Source organism: Chiloscyllium plagiosum, unplaced genomic scaffold (assembly GCF_037043375.1).
Source record: "Chiloscyllium plagiosum isolate Xiang-an unplaced genomic scaffold, Cpla_swu_hap1 HiC_scaffold_48, whole genome shotgun sequence".
Taxonomy (NCBI): domain Eukaryota; kingdom Metazoa; phylum Chordata; class Chondrichthyes; order Orectolobiformes; family Hemiscylliidae; genus Chiloscyllium; species Chiloscyllium plagiosum.
In genome coordinates, this window is record NW_028270186.1 from 5,441,107 (window position 1) to 5,456,043 (window position 14,937).

Here is a 14,937-nt window from a genome sequence, read left to right on the forward strand (position 1 = left end):
TAGTCCCACTTGCCAGCACTTGGCCCATACCCCTTGAAGTGGAGAGTGTGGCGCTGGAAAAGCATAGCAGGCCAGGCAGCATCCGAGGAGCAGGAGAATGGATGTATCGGGGCAAAAGCCCTTCATCAGGAATGAGGCTGGAAGCTTGATGGATGGAGAGATAAATGGGAGGGGGTTGGGGTTGGGGTTGGGGTTAAGGTAGCTGAGAGTGGAAGAGGTGAATGGAGATTGGGGTAATGGTGATAGGTCGGAGGGGAGGGTGGAGCGGATAGGTGGAAAGGAAGACGGACAGGTAGGACAGGTCCTGAGTACGGTGCTGAGATGGAAGGTTGGAATTGAGATAAGGTGGAGGGAGGGGAAATGAGGAAACTGGTGAAGTCCACATTGATGCCATGGGGGTTGGAGAGTCCCGAGGTGGAAGATAAGGCATTCTTCATCCAGGCGTCAGGTGGTTAGGGTTTGGCAAAGAAGGAGTCCCAGGACCTGCGGAGTGGGGGGTGGGGTTGTGGGGATGGTGTTGAAGTGTTCGGCCACAGGACAGTGGGGTTGGTAGTTGCAGGTGTCCCAGAGCTGTTCTCTGATGCCCATATCCCTTGAAACCCTTCCTGTTCATTTACCCATCCAGATGCCTTTTAAGTGTTGTCATTGTACCAACCTCCACCACGTCCTCTGGCAGTTTGTTCCATGCGTGCATCACCATCTTCATGAAAAATGTTCTTCCTTTGGTCCCTTTTAACTTTTTCCCCTCTCATCTTAAACCTATTTCCTCTAGTTTTGGACTCCCATAACCTGGGGAAAAGACCTTGGCGATTCACCCTATCTATGCCCCTCATGATTTTGTTAACCCCTATAAAGTCAGCCCTCAGCCTCCAACACTCCAGGGAAAATAGCCCCAGCCTATTCAGCCTCTTCCTAAAGCTCAAACGTCAAAAGCGGCCAACATCCTTGAAGATTTTTCCTGTTTAGCTCCATCTTTCCTATATCAGGGAGACCAACATTGAACACAGTACGCTACAAGTGGCTGAAGCAATGTCCTGTCCAGCTGCAACATGACATCCCAAGTTGCATACTTAATGTACTGACCAATGAAGGCAAGTCTGCCAAATGCCTTCTTCACCACCCTGTCTACCTGTGACTCCACTTTCAACGAACGATGCGCCTATTCCCCTTGGTTTCTTTGTTTGGCAACACTCCCAGAGCCGTGCCATGCCTTGATTTGCCTTACCAAAATGTAATACCTCATATTTATCGAAATTAAACTCCATCATCCACTCCTTGGCCCATTGGCCTCCATGTCCCTTGGGTAGATGCCTATGTATTACTCATTCTATGTATTATTCCTTCTGCACTATAACACTTCTGTGATATCCTGTGTGGTATTGCTTGAAGTGGTGGTGACAGTTTCCCTGCTACACCTCAAACTTGATGCGAGACTCAGTCAGGGTCTCTCTGTATTAATGTCTCTTCAGAGTGACAGTGCAACTGACAGTGTCATGTTCCAACTCAAGGTCTCAGTTCAACTTCGGTGCGATGGAATTGTTTGACCTGCTCGCAGTTGCTGGGCTGGGCTGGGCCATTGCAGGCTTGGCTTTAGTGTTGATGCTGGTACGGAGCCTTTGAGCAGTTAGCAGTGAAGCAGGAGTGTCTCTCTGGCACTTGGGTTGTGAGTATTAATTAGTGTTTGGGCCAATTAAGCTGTTGATTGTTCACTGGGTGTGTGATGTCTCTTCCTCTGATTGACCTGAATTCTCTCCTCTTAAAGACACAAACTGTTATGGGACAGCCATTGGCAGCAGGAGTCCTGGTGGACCCTTCACTTTGTGGAACAGAGGTGCTATGTCGGATTGTCTCAGCATGCCAGGCCGATGTCCTGGTTGAGATCAGGTAATCTGGTTCCCTCTGACTCTGTCTGGCTTTGTGGAGGCTCACTGGGGGATGAGGGTGGTTCTGGATGTGACAGGCTCGTGTGTTTTGTACAGGCCTTTTCTGTGTTTCCATTCCATTTAGTTCGCTAAAGCTCGCAGCATGACTCTTCGTATGTTTTTGGGCGGTGAGCTGCTGCTTCTCAAGGGTGACTTTATTGAAGAATGCCCTTTTTCCTCCCGGAGACATGGACTCGCTTGAAGATCAGCTGGAGCTGCTTCTGAAGGGAGAGGGCATTGGAGTGCAGGGCTACATCTCTCCCCTGGAAGAAGTGGGGCTGCTAACTGTGCAGAAGACAGTCTGCTACATCGTCGCTGCAGGTAAGAGGAGAATTCCTCACTGACCTGCAGCCCTGTTAGCATTGGGCCTGTCAGGAACACAGTCCCGATCTGTGTGTGCCATAGTATCCCACTGCTGGCACTGTGGCTGCTCTCCCTGAAACTTCAACACAGTGTGCCTGGACCTGTGTGCACAGGGCACAATGTCAGGATTTGTCAGCAACACAAGAAGTATTGAGGACTGACAGGAGGACAGTGATACACTTTGAGAGGTTGGAGAAGTGGACAGACTGGTGGCAGATACAGGTGAATGCAGAGAAGTGTGAGGTGGTCCTGCTGCCTTTCACTCTTCCAAATGCAAAGCTCCACTCGTAAATGGGCGATACTGGAGCAGAGTGGATAGAAAGTTGACAGGGCACATTGAGAAGGCGGTGACTGAGGCATACAGGACCTTGCAAAGAGGGACATTGGGTACAAAACACACAGTATCAGACCAAAACACTGTGGATGCTGAAAGTCTGAAATAAAAACAGAAAAGGACTGGAAAAACCAAGCAGCTCAGGCAGCATCTGTGGAGAGACAACAGAGATAATGTTTTTAATGTATCTTATTCAGAACTTAGTGATCCTTTCAAAAGAAAGCCACACTTGTTTGGCTCGGTGGTTAACACTGTTGCCTCACAGCACCAGGGACCCGGGTTCGATTCCTGCCTTGGGCGACTGTCTGTGTGAAGCTTGCACATTCTCCCCCTGTCTGCGTGGGGTTCCTCTGGGTGCTCCAGTTTCCTCCCACGGTCCAAAGATGTGCAGGTTAGGTGGATTGACCATGCCAGATTGTCCATCGTATTCAAGGATGTGTAGGTTAGAGGCATTAGTCAGGGGTAAATGTAAAGTGATAGGGTAAGGGAGTGGGTCTAGGTGGTTTACTCTTCAGAGGGTCAGTGTGGACTTGTTGGGCCGAAGGGCCTGTTTCCATACTGTAGGGATTCTATGATTTGTTCTCAACTGGAGTATCTGCTATTTTGGACAGCATGCTTCCAGAACGATGTGACTGGCTGGGAAGATTGGACCTTCCTCTGGGAAGATTGGACCTTTCTCCCTGGAGAAGAGAAGGCTGAGTGATGACCCCCCCCCCCCCCCCCCCCCAACCCCACCCCACACACTGTGCCCACTGAAGCTTGTGTCTCTCCTACAGCTTTGCAGACTGTGTGAGTGAGAGTTGGTGAATATGCAAGAGGTGAAGCCGGAATGCTACAGCAAGTGGTATCTACCAGCAGGAAGGATGGAGCAAAATGAACCCATTGTCCGGGCCATCGAGAGAGAGGTCCCGGAGGAAACCGGCCTGGATTGGGACCTGTAAACCCTGCTGAGTGTGGAGGAGAGGGCTCCCCACTGGGCCCGCGTTGTCTTCATGGTCAGAGTCACAGGTTTGCATCTCTCCGTCAGTGTCGAGGGATTGGGAAAGCTGGGGCTGGGTGATACTGAGTGCAAGTCACTGTCAGGTGATCAATGTGACAAGGTGGCAGACTGGGTGGATGAGGTTCAGTGAGTGTGAGCTGCTGCATTTTGATCAGAAAGATAATGAAATAGGGGCGTACAATTCAAAAGTTGCTCCAGGAGCAGGGGCACCTGGATGTGTATGTGCACTGATCACTGAAGGTGGTAGGAAAGGTGAAGACAGCAGTTAATAAACACACAGTGTCCTCAGCTTTATTAATAGGGGCATAGAGTACAAGGTGATGTTGAACTTGTACAAGACCCTTATTCAACACCAGCTGAGGTCGTCTGTCCAGTTGTGTTCAGAAAGATGTGAACACGTTGGAGCGAGAGGACAGAAGAGATTAACAAGGCCAGTTGCAGGGATGAGAAACTTCAGTTGTGAGGATGGGTTGATGAAGTTGGGTCAGTTCGCCCTGGAGGGAAGATGGCTGAGAGGGAGATCTGAGCGAGGTTTCCAACATCATGGGTGGGCTGGAGATAGAGAGGGAGGGGTTGTTCCTGTTTGTAAAAGAAGCAGGAACGAGCGGGGAAAAGGTTTAAAGAGAGGTGCAAAGGGTGATGGGAGGGAATTGTTTTCACCCAGAGAGTGGTTAGGGTGTAGAATATACTGCCTGGAAATGTGCAGGAGGCAGGGTCAATTGGGGCATTGCATGGTTATTGTGATAGAAATGCTGAGCAGGGATATGGAGAAAAGGTACAAGATTGACATGAGATAGTATAGACACAATGGGCCTAATGGCCTTCTCCTATGCCATACCCATTCTGTGATTCTGAGCAGTGGTGAGGTGGGGTTGGTGCTTTGAGCGTCAAACAGTATAGCACAGGAACAGGCCCTTCGGCCCATGATGTGTCAAATTAAACTGATCCCTTCTGCCTGCCCTTGGTCCATATCCCTCCATCTCTTGCCTGTTCATGTGCCTATCCAAAAGTCTCTTAAATGCCCCAGTCTGCACTCCCACCCCTGGCAGCAGGTTCCCCACTCCTACCACTCTCTGTGTAACAAACTCACCCCTTCACATCTCCTTTGAACACTTCCCCCCTCACCTTATATGCATGCCCCTCTCTGATTGGACATTTCGACTCTCGGAAAATGATTCTGACTGTCAACCCTGTCAATGCATCTCATACATTTATAAACTTCTATCAAGTCACCGCCTCGGCCTCTGCCACTCCAGAGAAAACAACCTGAGTTTTTCTAGCCTCTCCTTGTAGCTCCAACCCTCTAATCCAGGCAGCATCCTGGTCAACCTCTTCTGCACTCTCTCCAAAGCTTCCACATCCTTCCTGTTATGTGGTGACCAGCCTTATAAAGCAGCAGGATGTACTCATGTGCTCTTATACTCAGTTCCCTGACCAATCAAGGCAAGCAAGCCATACTCCATCTTTACCACCCTGTCTACTTCCATGGATACTTTCATGGAGTTATGTACTTATTAGAATCCCTACCGTGTGGCAACAGGCCCTTCAGCCCAACAAGTCCAGACCGACCCTCTGAAGAGTAACCCACCCAGACCGATTCCCCTACCCTATTACTCCAAATGTACCCCTGACTCATGCCTCTAACCTACACATTCCTGAACACGATAGGCAATTTAGCATGGCCAATTCACCCTGACCTGCACATCTTTGGACTGTGAGAAGAAACCGAAGCACCTGTGGGAAAGCCACGTGGACACGGGGAGAATGTGCAAACTCCCACACAGACAGTCACCCGAGGGTGGGATCAAACCCGGGTCCCTGGCGCTGTGAAGTAGCAGTACTAAACACTGAGCTACCATGCCACATAACTTGAACCCCAAGATCCCTCTGTACGTTAGTGCTATTCAGAGTCCTGCCCTTAACTGTATACTTTGCCTTAACATTTGATCTCCCAAAGTGCAGCAACTTACACTTGGACAAATTAAACTCCATTTGCCATTTCTCTCCTCATGTCTGCAACTGATCTGTATCCTGCTGCACTATCCCTAACTTCACCGATCTTTGTGCTGTCTGCAAACTTACGAACCCACCCATCTATCTTTTCATCCAAGTCATTTATGTTTCACAAACAGCAGATGTCCCAGTATAGATCCCTGCTGAACATCACTAGTCACGGACCTCCAGCCTGAAAAACACCCTTTCACCACTACCTTCTCTGGGCAAACCAGTTCTGAATCCATGTGGCCACAACACCGTGGATCCCATGCCTCTTAATCTTCACAATGAGCTTATCATGAAGGACCTTGTTGAAAGCCTTAACAAAACCCATGTAAACAACATCACCTTTGTCACCTCCTCAAAAAATTCAATCAAGTTAGTGAGACTTGACCTGTCCTGTACAAAGCCATGCTGACTGTTCCTAATTAAGCCATCCTTTTCCAAATGTACAGACGTCCTATCCCTAAGAATTCTTCCCAATGGTTTCCCAATGACTGATGTGAGAATCACCGTTTCCAGGATTATCCCTCGTTCCCTCCTTGAACAGAGGAACAACATCAGTTACTCACCAGTCCTCCGGGACCTCTCCAGTGACTAGTGAGGACTCAAAGATTTTGATCAAGGCCCCAGTGATCACCTCTCTTGCCTGTCTCAGTAACCTGGGGGAGATACCATTGGGCCCTGGGGACTTTCCATCTTTATGTTCCTCAAGAGACCCGACATCACTGCTTTCGAGATCTCAAAATGCTGTAGGATATTAGGATGCTCCACGCTGATCTCACTAACTTCCATATCCTTTGAGGTGACGACTGAAGCAAAGTACTTATCTGCCTCCAAGCACAGGTTCCCTCCTTTATCCTTGAGTGGTCCCACCTTTACCCGCACTATCCTCTTGTTTTTAATGTCTGTACAGAATGCCTTGGCTTTTGTGCCTTAGCTTATTGACTTGAAATGGAGACAGTTTTCATACGTCATCATTCAGCTTACTTTGGAGATAAGCATCATTCACAATGAGAATTTTTAGCTGTTAAACGGGGTGGGGTGCAATTGTCGTGTCTGAGTGTGAAATTACTGACGCGATTGTGTTTGCAGGAGGAACTCTGAAGAGCATGTCAGAGAGTGATGTCAAATCCTTGCAGGTGAAGTGGTGGGATAGAGTGTCGCCCACTCCTCTCTGAGCCAGGGAGTGAAGTACAAGGAGAAGTGACTGTGCTCATTGAGATGTCCTGCTCGCTTGTCTGTCACAGGGTCTTGGTGGCCTTTCTCAACAACAGCAACGACCTCTGGAAGCTGGCCAACAACCAGGAGTGGCCTTACTTCACCGTGACGGCTTGCGGCTTGTCCTCTGCCGAGCTCTCGTGCAGCGTCGATGTGGAGCAGGGAGTGCCTGAGGGAATCGCAGCTCAGGCTGCAAATACACAGCATTCTGAGTTTGCAGCACACTGGTGCAGTCTCTGGGAAGACCGACAGGGTCTGCTTCAATGTCCTGGTCACCATCGCCCCACTGGAAGGCACGTACAGCCAGTTCCCTCTCGATATCAGCAGTGTGACATATGCCTGGCACCGAGTCCACAATGACAATTTCAAACTTCAGTTGCTGGAGAGGTTGTCCTTCTGTTTTGTTGTGCCTTTCTTGAATTAAAATCTGGTGGGAAATGATGGAGGAGCGACCACTTTCATTGTGTCGATAGACTTCCATCAAGCAACTGGATGCTCTGAACAGGAATATTGATGCTGGGGTGGTGTCATTCCCTTGACCGAAAACACCAAGACGAGAGCACAAAATGCAGCCCAAGTGTTGGTTGCAGGGATGTCAGCATCATCTTTCGATTGGCTGCAACGCAAGGCCACACACTCTTTAACCAAATCGATTTAAATGGATGCATTGGCTGGCTCATAACTCCATCTGAGGGCAGGCAAAAGCTTGCCAGAGCAAATGAGTGAATGTGTGTGTGTGAGGGGAGTGAGTGAACAGGTCCTGGCTGAACAGATACAACGCCAACGTGGAGTTTGAATGTACTGGTGCAGTGTGTGGTTTGTTGTGGACAGACTTGGGAAATTTGTGTCAGGTCTCTCCCCCTCTTCACTACCTGACCTGAAGCAGATTGTTCTTTAATTCCCTCCTTATTTTTTAGTCAAAGATAAAAACACCAGATAAATTTGTCCCCTCCCCTGTATTAATGGACCCCTGCCTTCACAAGGACTACAGTACCAGTGCAGTGAAGTTCATCAGTCAGTTCAGACTTAAAGATTCAACTGAGGGACACCAGATGACTATGGCCTGGGTGTAAAAGGCCCATGATGTGTTAAATCAGCCATGTCCACATTGAATAGGGGGGGTTAGGCTCGACAGGCTGAACGGCCTACTCCTGTTCCTCTGTTTAACCATGTCCTTGTTCTCTGTGGAGATGGCAGCCTGGAATTGCAAAGTTAACCAGTAGTTTTGGGAGTTGGAGGCAGTTTCTTGTCTTTAGACATCCTTGTGAAAGGTTTTTCAGGAAGTTAGACTGAATTGTGACTTGTGCTTCCCTGTGTTGATGAAGGGAGGGCTGTTTCTGTTTGAAACTTGCTGGGAGAACAAATATTGGGTTGACAGCTGTTTTTTCTAATTTATGTACCAGAGGATTTTCTGTTGTTGCCTGGATGATGAGTTTTGTCAGTGAATGTGGTGCAGAGCAGCATTGATCCCTTTTACTTCATCCCCCCTGCTGTTTCAGAATTACACAGAGGCAGTCTCGCTTGGATAAGTCGATTTGGACGCAAGTGGGAACACAGTACACTGGAGGATAAAATGGCTGTTTGTAAGTGTGAGTGAATGTTCACATATTAGCTGTTTGGTATTAAAATGGGATCTTGTTTGCAAGTTGAACATTCAGAAATTGAGTTTCTGGATTAGTGGTGCTGGAAGAGCACAGCAATTCAGGCAGCATCCGAGGACAGGCCTCCTCGGATGCTGCCTGAATTGCTGTGCTCTTCCAGCACCACTAATCCAGAATCTGGTTTCCAGCATCTGCAGTCATTGTTTTTACCTCTATTCAGAAATTGAGTACTGCCTGTAGTTACCATTGAGTCATTTTGGTCCATTGCAGAGGTAAACTCAAAAGCGATTTACACATGGTCTTCTAAGGTTGGTCGAGCCAGCAATTTGGTTGCATTGGGTTTTCTGTTCTTGGATATAATTACTTCTATCAGAGCTTAGAGTACAATAATTAGTATTCCAGTCTCATCAGGAGATATAGGAGCATTGACAGTGTTAGATAATCATCCAGTTACAAATAGACGCCACACACAGATCGTGTGAAATTGATGAATACTGGTTTATATCTCACAATATGGGGGAAGAGAAATTGACAGGGACTGGTACCGAACCGACACTCTGCACAGTAAGTCAAGGGTTCTCCTCCCTGAGCTGCAGGTGCAGATAGTTGTGTAGTGTTAATGACAAGACAAATGAATTACATTACATTCCATGGAAAACAATCAGTTATCTGGTAGTATCAATCAGGTAATAATTCTAACAGGAGGTTCTGTTCCTCTGCTAGAGCAGGGGCCCCTAGCCCCACTCCCTCCCATTTATCTCTCCAACCCGAGGCTCCCAGCCTCATTCCTGATGAAGGGCTTTTGCCCGCAATGTTACTCTCCTGCTCCTCGGATGCTGCCTGACTTGCTGTGCTTTTCCAGCACCACACACTTGACGCTAATCTCCAGTATTCTGGTTTCAATGGGTCTGCAGGGTAGTGTGGATTCTTGTCAGATAGCTAGGTACTCAGTCGAGGTAGGCTTTGTGGGGTTTCAGTACCTGAGGAGGCTGGGGATGCCCTCAGGGCTGCTGGAGTGGTGATGCTGTTGAGGAAGGAAGTCTGTTATCAGATCATCGAAGGAGTGTACTCCTTTCGTCTGGAAGCTGTTTAGGTAATGTCTTGTTTTGCTGTTTAGTTCCTGAGCTGATTGTGGTCAAGTTGAGGAATTATGGGTATGCTCTGTTTAGCTAAGAACAGACATGGTTTCTGTGAACAAGTAGTGGGCAGGCAGAGTAGTTTATTTTTCTCCCACAGACAGTCTGACTGATGTTGACATCTGAGAAACTTCGGGAGGGCTAGAATCCAGTCCACGTAATGATTTAATGTGCCTTCAAAATAGTTAATGAACCCATGTATCTGTGCCTTGAATCGGTTTTTACTCCACTTGTGAGAATGCATGTGTCCCCAGCAGTGAACAGGTCAGTTTTTAAACTTTATCTCTAATTCCCATAACCGTGAGGTGATGCTGGGAAAGCTGATTAGCAAGATTATGAATGTTCCTTCTGTGATCTTGACCTTCGGGGCCTGAACCCAGACCTCTGCACCGCCCCCAGGATGTGCCATTAACATGTGGGGCTTGAACTTGTGATTCTCAGGCAAACAGTCACAGTAACGAGTAACTGAGTGAACCAGCAACAATCCTCTGGTCCAGGACCGTACCCTCATCCCATCCCACAGAACGAGACTTCTGTGGGAGTCCATCTCCATCTCAGCCATGCTTATTTCAGACCGGAGAGGTGTACCGAACTGTCATTGAGTGTGAGTGTATGATTGAACATGTGCTTGACAGGGTGTATGATTGAATCTATACTTGGATGTGTGAGTGAATAAATGTAAGCACAGACAGCTGGGGAAATAAGTCGATGTGAGCTTGTGTTGAGTGAATATATCTAACAGGGAAAGCATGCCTGTGGACAAGCATGAGCGGCCGGCTAGTTCAACCTGCCAAGCTTTATCGAGGCTGACTGACTCTTCTGACAAGGTCCTGTCAGAGTGGAATTCAGTAAATGTGACTCCGCTATTCAAGAACAGAAGGGCTCAGAAAGCAGTGAACTACGGGGCAGTGAGTTCAATGTCTGTTATGTGGGAAGTGCTACTCTCTATTCTTCAGGCCTTAGCAGGAAATCAGAGTGTGATCAGGCAGTCGGGGGCATGGTTTTGTGAAAGAGATATCATGTTTGATTGAATCTGTTGGAGGTTTTTCAGGAGGTAACACGTGCTGTGGATAAAGGGGAGCCTGTACTGAGATAATCAGAAGGCATTTGACAAGAGGCTTCATTAAAGGTTACCATGCACAGAAAGAGTCACGGTGCAGGGATGGGATCGTATGAGAATAGACAGAGGACAGATGGGCTGAGTGGGCTGGCCATGAAGGACCAGCGAGACAACTCAGGGAAATACGTATTGTTGTTTTGAAAACAGGTCAGATTGCAGAAGAGGAAGTGCTGGAGGTTTCAGAAAAGATCAAGGGTGGATAAATCTCCAAGACCTGATCAGGTGGGAATGTTGTGGGAAGTTATGGAAGAAATGTTAGGGCCCCTGCAGAAATATTTCTATCATCTCTAAACACAGGTGAGGTGCCGAAGCACAGGACGGTGGCTAATGTTGTACCTTTGCTTCACCTCCATTCCCCGTTCCACTGCTCTAAACCCCCCCTCCTCCCAATGCAAGAATGACAGAGTCCCCCTTGACCACACCTACCACCCCCACAGTCTCTGCATCCAATGCATCATCCTGAAACACTTCCACCAACGAGACCCCACCACCAAGAACATCTTCCCCATCCCACTCCTCCCTGCCTTCCACAAGGACTGTTCCCTTCAACAGTCCTTGGTTTGTGTCACTCTTTCCATCCCTACCACCGAACCCCCAGGAACCTTTCTTTGCAACCGGAAAAGATGCAAAGCCTGACAGTACACCCCTCTCCCCTTCACCTCCATCCAGGGCCCCAAACAGTCCATCCAGGTGAGACAGAGGTTCACCTGCCTCTCCTCCAACCTAGTTTACTGTATCAGGTGCTCCCGATGCAGCCTTCTCTACATCGGGGAGACTGAACATAAACTTGGGGAACGGGTCATCAATATCTGAGCCACGCCCACAGGGACTGACCAGTCCTCCCAGTCAGCAGCCATTTTAATTCCCCTTCCCACACCCTTTCCGACATGACAATCCTTGGCCTCCTCCATTGCCACAACGAACCAAACCACAAATGGGAGGAACAACATCTCATCTTCCGCCTGGGCAGCCTACAGCCCAGAGGAGTCAACATTGAGTTCTCCAATTTCAAAACACCTCCCTTCCCATCCCCTGTCTCCCTTCCCAGCCCCTCCCCCTCCCTTCCACTTCATTCCTCCCATTGACCAACCAAGTCGTACCCTCTACCTGTGTTCAACTAACTCCACCTCCCCACCCTGCACCCACCATCCCCCTTTACCTGCAGCTCCCCTGATGGATGCGGGTCCATTGATACTCTTTCAGAGACATTTTGCTGAGTACATGAATAGGAATGCTTGAAGGGATGGAGGCCCAATGCAGGCAAGTGGGACCCGTTTAGCTCAGGATTATGGTCGGACCGAAGGGTCTGTTTCTGTGTTGTATTCCTGTATGATTTTGACCCAGTGACAGTGAAGGTACGACTGACTTTTCCAGGTCAGGATGGGGAATGGTTCAGAGGGGAACCTGTTGGGGTGAGATTCCCATCTGTCTGCCGCCCTGGCCTTTCTCTGGTTGAGGAAGATACTGAAGGGTCTGACCCCTTCAGAACTGACTCTGTGAGTGATTTTGCAGTCTGATGGAGTTTATCAGTAAGAAGTGATGGATAATCGAGGAGGGAGAACATAGACAAAGATGAAATAGAACATCAGGACTTGGGATTCACAGATCCAATATTATGTTATTAAGTCTTTCTATCGAGTTAAAATGATGCCAACTCTTCTTTTTTAGCTTGTATTGGTTGGAATATCAAAGCAGCGATGTGCTTCTGAGACATTACAAAGCTCGAGTCAGGCCCCATTTAGAATACTGTGGCCAGTTTTGGGCCCCACACCTCAGGAAGGACATACTGGCCCTGGAGCATGTCCAGCAGAGATTCACACAGATGATCTGCTGAGGATCCTGGGATTGTATTTATTCAAGTTCAGAAGGTTGAGGGGACATCTAATAGAAACTTGCAAGATAATGTCTGGCTTAGAAAGGGTGGATGCTGGGCAGTTGTTTCCGTTAGACGGGGAGACTAGGACCCGTGGGCATAGTCTTAAAATTAGAGGGAGTCAATTTGGAACAGAAATGAGGAGATATTTCTCTCACCAGAGAGTGATGGGCCTGTGGAATTCGTTGCCATGGAGTCCAGTGGAGGCCCGGACGTTAAATGTCTTCAAGGCAGAGATTGATTAATTCCTTGCGAGATCAAGAATTTAGGGCTACAGAGAGAATGCGGGGCAGTGGGATTGAAACACCCATCAGCCATGATTAAATGGCGGACTGGACTCAATGGGCCGAATGGCCTTGCTTCTACTCCAACGTCTTATGGCCTTAAACCTTTACAACCAAGCTTCAGGGGAGCTGGATCACTGACATGAGCACATGGTCTTTGATGAAAGATACTGAACATAGAAGTACTTCCCAAAAACAGTACCTTTCAGGCATGTGTCTGGTGGCCATGCAGTTAGAGCGTTTGGATGAGATCTGAAAGGTGTTGAGTTCAAGTCCCAGGCAGTGCCTTAGCAATAGTCTCAGGTAGGAAAGGTTAGCTGTAATTTAATTCAGGGTGATAGTGAACTGATTGCTGAGTAAGATCAAGTGCAAACTCCGTGATAACTGTAGGGAGTGCCACCAGAGGCTGCTGGGTTTTACAGCTCGAAACAAAACAAAACCCCAAAAATATAAACAACCTTATACATCTGTGGTGGGATTTGAACCCAAACTCTGTCTCTTCACAAGTCCATTACTTTTCCTCTGTGCTACCAGTATTTTCACACTCACTAAGCTTTGGAGAGTAAACTTATCATTTGATTAAGTAACACAGCTCTCTACAGCAGATATATAAATTCAGAGACATCCCCAAACCTCCAGGGTACACATGGACACACCTGGTAAGAGTAAGGTGCTTGGAGGAGGACATGCTGAGAGACACTGGTTCAAAACTGGACTACACTTTTTACAATTTAATTGTTTACAACAACCAGAATTAATCCGAGAATAAAGCAGTTTGCAAGTTCACCATCTTCAGTCCTCGTGCATTGACAACCCTCCTGCCAGAGTAATCCTATCACACAGAGTGTCATTCCTCAGTACCCGTCTCACCCAATGCAACAACTGGGAAGGGGCTTCTCATTTCTTGGGTACTGTCCACTGCAACATCTGTCTCTCTCTCACCGGTCCAATTCAGGATCATTTTGAATTTCCAAGTGCTGAGCAGCCTCTCATTGGGTTCTACAAGCCTCTCCATGATAGATGGAGTGAAGCACCATCCTGTGTTTGCTGTGTATATCCACTTAACTAATTCCACCCCCACTGACCCTCATGTCACATCACATTACATCTTCTGTGCCCCCTGCTTGTTACACTTTGCAAATTGAGACATTTGACAAAAATTGCTTCATACAATTTTCTAAATGGCCAGCTTCTCCCTCCTCAACAATCAATTCCAGTGTTTTCCTGTGGCTTCACATCTCCTGCTTTCTTGAACAGAGAAAGTGTCACATTAGACTTGTCAGAATCTGGGGAGTTCTGGAAGCTGATTACTCATGCAGCCAATCTCCAGAGCCACTTCTGCCCATTCTGGGGGGAGCTGCAGATGAAGGAGGGGGATGGGTTTAGGTGGGGAATGCGGTGGAATGATCAGCTAGTGATAGGTGTATACAGATACTGGGTCCGACCTGATTGGTCAATGGGAGGGATGAATCAGTAGCTACCCCCACCCCCAGTCCTGAAGAAGGGTGACTTCTGAAATGTTGACTTCTCCAGCTCCTGCTGCTGCCTGGCTTGCTGTGTTCTTCCAGCCTCCTGCCTGTCTACTCTTTATGTTAGATCCTCTGCTTTCATCCTGAAACTCTCCCACATGCAAACATGATCTCCCTTAGTCTCTTGGAGGTTCAGTCTGGAACCTACACTAACAATCTGGTCAGCAGACTCTACTCAGTTGAAGTGAATTATATTTTGATGGGACATGACAGAGTAGGTGCAGGAAGGCTGTTTTCCCCTGGCAGATCACAGTCTGGGACCAGGGTCACTATCTCCCAAATAGCAACAAGCCATTTGGCACGGAGAGAGGGAGAAACTCTTCACTCAGACAGCTGAATCATGGGAATGGTCTAACCCAGAGAGTTGTGGGAGCTCAGCCATTGACAGAATGATCGACAGGAAACAACACCGGTCAACCCTTGTAAAAACACCAAGGACTAAAGGAGAGAGTACAGGAAACTGCTCTGAGGGATAAGATCAGCCAAGTGTTGGTACAGGGTGCGAATGGTCTTCACCTTTCCCTACCTTCCTGTAAAACAGCTGATGGGTCATATTCCC

At 48.0% G+C, this 14,937-nt stretch overlaps 1 pseudogene across 1 annotated transcript; it reads left to right on the top strand.

The window, feature by feature from the left end:
- Positions 1–541: 541 nt before the first annotated feature.
- LOC122543035 (8-oxo-dGDP phosphatase NUDT18-like) lies at positions 542–7,276 on the top strand (annotated as a pseudogene). Its single transcript, XR_015754937.1, has 5 exons — positions 542–1,663; positions 1,763–1,884; positions 2,008–2,243; positions 3,418–3,627; positions 6,710–7,276. The product of XR_015754937.1 is annotated as an 8-oxo-dGDP phosphatase NUDT18-like (transcript).
- The last annotated feature ends 7,661 nt before the right edge of the window (positions 7,277–14,937 follow it).